Raw genomic sequence first — 9178 nt, 5'->3', positions numbered from 1 at the left:
CTCCATGTCCTTGATGGTTGATCAGCTGCAAATGGAGTCATTCCACCTTCTCTCACTTCAGGCTGCTGTTCAGCAGGAGAAGCCGACTCCTGGCCCATGACACCCACTATGGCAGGTGCTGACACTGGGCCTCATGATAATTCCATGCTGGTATTTCTACCTGGTATCTTACCCCCAGAGCAGGCCAGGCCATTTTTTCCTGGCCAGCTGGCAACCTGAATAGCTAGGTACAATGGAAGAAGAGGGACCAAAAGTCTGAAGCAAAAAGTAATGGAAGGTGGGCAGCTGGGGCTCATCCACACTTCTGCTCTGTCAGTGATTTCTTTCATTTGTCCGAAGATTCCTAGGCGTGGGTCTGATAAGTTTTCCTTTTGTCTTGCTGCTTTCCCCAGGAAAACTTGTGGGCTACCACTGAATCGGAACAAATATCAATTCACAGAAAACTGATTGATATCTGTGAGCATTCATCCTGATTTCTTTGCAGGTAGGTTAGATTATGTTGTGTCAAAGCAAGTGTCACCCCACAGTTTCTAGTGCATTTCCCCATCACTTTCCTTACTGCAAAAGGTTCAATCTTTTTTTGGGAAGCTAAAACCTCCCAGCTAGAATGGTGCACTCTGAATTTGTCAGCATGTGAATGAATCCTACTCAAAAATACAACCAGTTTGGAAGAGCCCTGTGACAGGTCTGTGAGCAGGCAAGATCTGTTTGCAAATTCTATGTCAATGGGCATTCATCCTGATTTGCTTATGAGATGTTTATTCGTCTTCTCGTTAATCATTCGAGCATCCCACATTTTTCAATGGATTTATGTGTCAATTTCTTAAGCACAAAAAGTCTGTGGTTGTTTTTAAAGCGGATTTGTTGCAGTGGCGTGACAGAGCACTTTAATCCCCTTTAATTGCACAAACCTAGATTTCAGGTTTGCGCTCGAATCCCTGGAACAAAACTGGTGGCAGTCTAGAAGCAGATCCTCCTGCTGGTGCACTGTATCGGTGTTTGCCGTGATATTAAAAAAGCCCCAGGCTGATCCTTTCTTGCAAGAAATGTTTTCTGTTTGATTACTGGCCTGGCCTGGCCTGGTAGTAGCAGCTTCTGAGCTGGCACTGCAGCAAAATACAGACACCACCACCATCAGCAAAGTGACATGAACGAGATCAGTCTAGACATGAATAAGCCATTTGTTGAGTCAGCTGAGCTCCTCGTGCTTTACTCTGAGAGAGAGAGGAAGAGGGGGGGGGAAAGATGTCGAAGATAACAGCCTCGCTTAAAACGCTACAACTGCATTGACAAGAGGAGGGGAACCGTTGTCTCCACTTTGCAGCAACTTGCATTAATGGAGCGAAATATTTAGCATGGTATCGCAATCAATGGGGCATATTTGGTGGGAACGCAAAGCAGCTCGCACAAGGGGAGCGATTGTGCTTCCCAAATGCCTGCCCCACCCACCTCCCGGGCATCCTCACAATGGCTTTCTGTTTTAGTTTTGCTTTCTGACACAGTAACCTTCTCTCTTCTCTGGAAGGCTCCTACGTGAAGAAATAGCCGCTTTCAGTTTTCTCATTCTTCTTAAACATTATTCCCGAGTTAAAAATACAAATATTAGAGGTGCACTTATTTCCTATCACTTTATTAAGAGCCTCCCATTTCAAGGGACAGCCTTACCAAGATCCAGAGAGAGGAGGCCTTCTCAAAAGGCAAATTTGCAGGGCACCACTTAAAGGTAGGGGAATTATTGTGCAAATCCCCACCCAGCCATGAAGGATGACAGGGAATAGGGAACTGCCTATCCCTAGTCAGATCAACAGTCCATTCTGCTTAGTGTTGTCTGCACTGACTAGCAGCATTTCTCCGGGACTTCAGAATAGAAAATCTCCTCCTGTGTTATTGGAAATAAGTAAAATCTGAAAATTGTTGCTCTTCATCCACTGCAGTTGTCGCACCCTGTACCCTTGCTCTATAGGAATAAAAGTGACCAAACCTCCACTAGGTCGGCCACGGTTATTTAGTTTTTTTGCAGGGGTAGCAAAAGCCACATAGCTCTGTAAGTAAGGGAGATGAGAGTCTAGGCACCAGGTCTCCTGTAAACAAATAATCTGGAATTTTGAGAGGAAATCCAGAAGATCAGCATCGCCCTGCTTAGACAGCCAGCCCGCCACATTCCACGATAAGATATGGAAATATGGTGGTGAGGGGAATAAAGGTAGACTCCTCCGTTTGTTCTTTAGGATGATGGAATGAATGTTTGTGTAGAGGTGGAGTGGGATGTTAAGGTCATTTGTGGTAGGGACTAGCTTGGTGAGTTTTGTTTCCCTAGCATGGTATCCCCTCACTGTATCTGTCTTTCAATCCTCCACCTGAATGTCATCTAAGGATCCCGAGGCGTCCACAAAGATTGAACCGTTCCTACTCATCGGCGTGGCAAGTTCTACCTGGTGTGTTGTTGTTTGAGGTATTAAGGGGTGTGGGGGAGAACCCACTTCTTCGGGGGACAGGAACCGGCACTGTGTCCATTCTTCGTTGGATAAGGGCAGAAAAGGCTTGGAGGGACTTCAGAATAATTTCTCTCCCAGTGACAGGGGCAAGTAGGCGAGGGAATGTATTGGGTAGGAACACGGGTGCCGGATCCTAGGGGGCAACCCCTTGGGGGGGGCTTATATTTTGGGGATAGTGTGGAGCTGAGCATGGCGTGCCTCCAGTGGCCGGTTCCTCCTCATGCTGCTGCTGCCACAGAGGGGATGGAGGGTTGACGCAACCTCCTGCCAGAGCTGGCGTCATGGAGGAAGAACCAGCCACTGGAGACACACCATGCTTGGCTCTGCAACCAGCTCCTCCAGACGGGTGGTGTTGGGACACCATGCACGCAACATTGAGCCTCCCCCCCCCAATTGCCCTCGCAAGCTGGTGCCCCTCGGTAGGAAGAGCAGAAGTGGGGGAAGCAAACCAGGACAGGACACATCCATAAAAATCTTTATATCTCTTTTCAAGTCTAGATTAACTATCCAACTGCTTCTGTATTTTTAGGTATTATTACATTTATATCCCACCTTTCCACCAAGGGTGTCAAGGGGCCATGACAAGGTATTCCACCTCTCTGTGAGGCAGGCTAGGCTAAAAGACAGGGATTGGTCCAAGGTGACATTTATCAGCTTCATGGCTGAGTGGGGACTTGAACCTTCATCTCCCAGGTCCTGGACTGACACTCCAACAACCACGCCATGCATTCCCTTCCAGGAATGTGGGCCTAAAGTATCTCCCAATCTATTAAATTGCCACCTTCTCGTTTAGAGCCAAGAGTCCCTCAATTCACAGGTAGGAGAATAAGATTGTTGGGAGGGAGAGACCTACCAGTATTTGTCACACAGAGAGGCATGGTGATGATGCTGAATTGCGCCACCTTGAGTTCCTTGGAAGAATGGCAGGACAGCAGCAGCAGCAACAACAACAACATTAAATTAAATTAAACTAACTATTGGAAAGGGGTGGTTGAGCGAGCTAGTTCCTTCTGTCCTACTTTCCACCCCACAAACGCGCCTTGATGGTAGACCCAGGCCTCCTTCAGATTATTTGCTTATTAACCATTCATCCTTACTTGCTTTACACAATGGTTAGACTTCATTGAGCATTCATTCTGATTTGTTTACGGGGCAGTTACACGACAATGAACATTCATCCCAATTTGCTTGCAGGGTGTTTGCACAGCTTCCTATTAGGTGTTTGTTCATCCCACACTTTTCAATGTATCACTTTCCAAACTACCATTAAAAAAACAATTTTTTGCCTTTTTAAAAGTCATTTTGTTGCACTAGGGCTAATGCACAACCCTAAAGTTCCAGCATGAGCTTCTATTCTTCCTGCAAAATACTGACAATATGTAGGCATCCCTAGAAGTCACATTCTACCTACGCAAAGCCAGTTAGAATACATTTTAGTGAATAATCAGAATATTATTATTATTTCCACCATGAAGAGTGTCCCTTTTGCTTGTCCACATAACATGCAGATGTTTCGATCAGTGGTTGGCTCGGATCATGTGGGCCATTTCTACACCACTGTCAGCTGTTTGGAAGCAATTACAGAGCACCTCTTACTGTCACCATAATGAATTGTAATGCTGTAAATGTTCCACAAGTTTACAAAATGATAATGGTGTTTCACTTGTTCACATGTGAGACAATGGCACCGCGCAGGTTTATTGCCCTGATGATGAAGCAGATCTTAAGTTTCCTCCCTTAGTAGAACAAGCAGATGATAGATAAGCAGGGAAGCAAACAGAAGGCTTGCTAGGTAAACACTGAGTAAGTCCCACAACATTGAAACAGTATTAGTAATTGTCACTTGAGCCCGATGTTCCTTTTTGAAGCACACACCCTTCGGGTGCTTGTGGGAGCAAGATATGATCGTTGGATTAACAAAGGCAGTTGTAATTTACGGTATCCCACTTTGGGGGGCAACCTGAAGCTAAGGAAATTGTGTGAATATAAAGACATAATAAATTAACTAGCTGAACAAAGGATCTATCTCACGCCAATAATTTGTTTTCACCAGGTGATCCTGGGACAATCACAAGCAAGGCATGCAAGTAACCATGCCCGATTGTGCCTCCAGATTTTGATATTCAGAGGACAGCAGAAGTGCTGGTCAGCACTACCAGCTGCCTTTATTGCCAAGCAGGGATGAGGATCCTGATGTTGATGCTCCAGTACTTTGGCCACCTCATGAGAAGAGAAGACTCCCTAGAAAAGACCCTGATGTTGGGAAAGATGGAGGGCACAAGGAGAAGGGGACAACAGAGGATGAGATGGTTGGACAGTGTTCTCGAAGCTACTAACATGAGTTTGGCCAAACTGCGAGAGGCAGTGAAGGATAGGCGTGCCTGGCGTGCTCTGGTCCATGGGGTCACGAAGAGTCGGACACGACTGAACGACTGAACAACAACAACAAGGGATGAGGAGCCTTCAGACATTGATAGGCTGCAACTCCCATTATCCCTGACCATTTGCCATGTTGGCTAGGGCAGATGGGCGTTGGAATCCACAACATCTGGAGGACATCAGGTTTGGATGATTCATAGCTCAGTAAGAGAGCATCTGCTTTACACAGAGAAGGCTGCAGGTTCAATCCCGACATCTCTAGGAAGGACTGGTGAGGTCTCCTACTTGAAACCCTGGAGTCACTGCCTGCCAGTGCCAACAATACTGAGCTAGATGGACCATTGGTCTGACTCTGTACAAGGCAGCTTCATAAGTTCATCTGGTATCCATTCCTGTTGTAAAGGTTACAATCCTCTCATTCATACTTATTCATTACAACCCAAAGGGCTTTTATAACCTGAATATATAGAGGCAGTGTCATGTAGTGGTTCAAGTGTTGTGTTAATAGTTCAAAGATTCAGTCAGGAAGCACCTTGGGCCACGCTGCCTAATCTTACAGGGTTTTGAGTTTTAAACAAATTCCAATGAAGGGGAGCCCACCACCTTCCCATGGGCCCAAAAAGGGATACCAACTTTTAGGGCCCCTTTGAAAACTGGAGAAACAATTGTGGGCACTGTGCATGTACTGCAAACAACTGCACACACCTGCGCACACTCGCTTTCTAATTCCCACCAACAATTAGGCTTGAGAAAAGTGTTTTCACTTTTTTTGTAAGCCTATTTTGAAGTAGCCTCCTGGGAGAGTATAGCTGGGAAGGGGGAACTTGACCTTTCCTCTCCAGCTGTAATCTCCAAGAAGATGGTCTCTTTCGCCCACTGCCCACCCTGTATAACTATTAGGCTTGGGAAAGCCTTTTATTGGAGCCAATCGAAGGCTCATTTCAAGCCTGATTTCAGCAGGGAGAGGGGCAGGGGAGGGGATGCTGTAGGTGTAGACAGCCTGTGGTGCAGAGGGAGTGATGGAGTGTCTGTGAGTCAGCTGTGTTCAGAAGAAGTGACCCCTCCCCAAATGCACACACATACACACTCCACATCCAGTTTTTAACCAGCACCAGCACTTCCCTACATCTCTTCTCTGGAGAGCCGTATCCATTCACTCCTCTGGTGGGTGGGCTTGGAAGCAGTTTCTACAAAAAAAAACAACCCAACAAAACCCAAAACATTTCTTCTCTTTTCTTTCCATGCCGATGTTATCTGCAAGTAGGCAGAAGGAAAACAGAAAGAAAGCAAGGGAGTATTTTAATTTATGGAATGCATGAGTCAGGCTGAGATCAAGCCAAGTCAGGTGACACATTAAAGAGAAATGTCTGGATAATGAGTGCCACAGAGGGTGGAATAACCCTCAAGCAAATAAAGGAAAATGAATATCCACCAGGGCAAATATGGCTGGGCAAAGCCCAAAGGAGGACATCCTGCTTACTGCAGGCAAGTTATGGACTGGTCTTATTAAAAGGAGACAAGGTGTATGGACCCAAGCATCTGGGCATTAGAGAGTCAGTGGTGCTTCTCAGGCATCCAGTAAGAACAGACACAGATTTGCCAGTAATGAACCTAAACAAGTGAGGCCTATCATCAGCAAACTTTACAATAACAAGGTTTGGTTGGAAGGCACTTGAGGCCACCACCTTTCTGAAGGACTGAGTCTGGCCGGAGCCTGGATGGGTGACCACCTGAGATGGGTGGCATCCAGTGCACTTGCTTGGCATCCAAACCCGTTCCTGATCCTCCTCCCCTAACTTCAAAGCAGGGGTGGGGAACTTTGTTCAGCTTAAGGGCCACACTGGCCCTTGGACAGCCTTCTAGGGGCCACAACTCAGTGGTAGGTGGGACCAGGGCTTTTTTCCAGCCAGAGCTTGGCTCCGGCATCTCTGGTGGGCAACATTGCCATTCTAAGAGAACAAGGGAGAAGTTCATGGTGAGCTCCGGCACCTCTTTTTCTAGAAAAATAGCATTGGGCAGGACCATAAATTGAAGCTGGTGGCACAACAGATGTGATGCTTTGTACCATAGGTTATATTCCAGCTGTGCAATCAGCAGAGGTCCCACATCTCTCTCTATCCAGGCAAGCAAGAGGAATGATTCAAAACAAGATTTTAGCCCACGGTAAAGATGCATGTAGCTGGTTCTTTGTGGATGCTGCCTTTCCAGAAGAATGGTCGCCACTTATCACTTGCTGGCAGTATTGTACCCAGCATTGCTCAGGAAATCTAAGAAACCAAAACATCAGAGCAGTTTTGAAAGGTTTGGTCTGCAGGAATTGATTGAGCCGAAGATTAAAAATCTTTCCAGAATGTATAATTTATCGCTGGAGTGGCATACAAAAGATGAAATGGTAAAATCAACAATGATTGAATGGGTGAAGGGTGTGGGGCACAACATCATGTTGGAAGATTGGGAAAAATTATGGAATACAAATATTAAATTTTCAGCATGCAGTTTATTGAGAGAGAATATAATGAAGATGATGTACAGGTGGTATTTAACACCGGTGAAATTAGCAAAAATGTATCATGGACAAAGTAATAAATGCTGGAAATGCAAACAAACAGAAGGAACATTCTTCCATATGTGGTGGTTGTGCCCTAAGGTAAAGGACTTCTGGGAAAAGATATACAATGAAATGAAAAAAGTGTTGAAAAACAAATTTAAGAAGAAACCAGAAGCTTTTCTGCTGGGCATCCTGGGCCAGGACATTCCTAAGTGCAATAGAATTTTCTTTTTGTATGCCACAACATCAGCCAGAATTTTGATAGCTAAGAACTGGAAAACAGAAGAATTACCATCGGTAGAAGAATGGCAGATGAAAATGATGGACTATATGGAACTCGCAGAATTGACCGGGAAACTTCGTGACCAGAGGGACGACGCAGTGGGAAAAGAATGGATGAATTTTAAACTGTACTTAAAAAATCATTGTATGATTGAAAGTTAGATATAACTGGAGAATAAGTGAGGTTGTAGAGCAGAAGATAGGTGATTAAATTTGAACATGATAAGAATTATGATAAGATATAAATTTAACTAATTAGGCAATGCTATAATATGAGGTTAATGAAATATAAGATTTTAATGATTTTTAGTAAGTAGAAAATGGATTAGGATTGTTATGAATTTAGGAAGTTACGAAAAGGTAATTTGACAAGGGACGCAGGAGGAGGAGGCAGGAGGAAATCCCACTACGATGTGAGGAAGAAATATTAGATATAAGAAATATGTATGTTGTTATGTTTTGTTTTTATTAGTTGTAGATGTGTTATGTTGATGTTTTATTTTTTATTTTTTTAATAATCTTTATTTCAAAATATTTTAAAAGAATACATTCACACACAAATATACAACAAAGAAAAATGCAAATCATACAATACAAACACAATCACAAAAAAAGATAATCTATTTTTCATTTTTCATTTTTATTTTTGTTGTTTTTTTTGTTGATGTTTTATTTTGCTAAAAATTTTCAATAAATATTATTTAAAAAAGAAAAAAGAAAGGTTTGGTCTGCCATCTTGATTCAAAATGGTGGCCAATTGTATCCAAACAAGCTGCTCCTTGATCGCAGGAACCATCAAGGAAAACTTGGTTACAATAACTTAAGAGCTGTCCAAATTCATAGTGAACAAACAAACGAACAAACCACTTTCCAAAATATATGGTTGATGAAGATTCAGCAAAAATAATGAATAGAGGAAAATTGTTGCATCTAAGTACTGTATTTATTTTGCAATGCTGAAGGGGGGAGGGAAGAAACAAAAACAGTTCTGTGATTGTAATCTTTGCTGATATTCAGTGTCCATTATTATTTATAACTTGAAGTGTACAAGAAATGCTAGTTATTGCCCTTTATAAAGATAATGGTTTATTACACTGGTTTGCCTATGAAAACATTGCTGATTATTCCTAATAATTCCTGGAGATCCAGGATGCCCTAAAGCAGACGGTCTGGGAATCAGTGTGTTTTTTCATGAGTAGAATGTGCCCTTTTATTTAAAATGCATCTCGGGGTTATTTGTGGGGCATAGGAATTTGTTCTTTTTTTTCTTCTTCAAAATGTAGTCCGGCCCCCTGCTGAAAAAGTCTGCTGACCCCTGGAAACGCTGCAGGCTAAATGTGGCTCTCCATGTCTCCCTTGCATAGCTGTCAACCTTTCCCTTTTTTGCAGGAAATTCCCTTATTATAGCATTGGGAAAAGCAGGGAGGGTTGACAGCTATGTATATAGCAGTGGGGAACAGCAGGGAGGTTTGAC

This window comes from Lacerta agilis, chromosome 6 (assembly GCF_009819535.1).
Source record: "Lacerta agilis isolate rLacAgi1 chromosome 6, rLacAgi1.pri, whole genome shotgun sequence".
NCBI classification, from domain to species: domain Eukaryota; kingdom Metazoa; phylum Chordata; class Lepidosauria; order Squamata; family Lacertidae; genus Lacerta; species Lacerta agilis.
The sequence above is the reverse complement of the archived record's forward strand: the minus strand, read 5'-3'. Positions refer to the sequence as shown.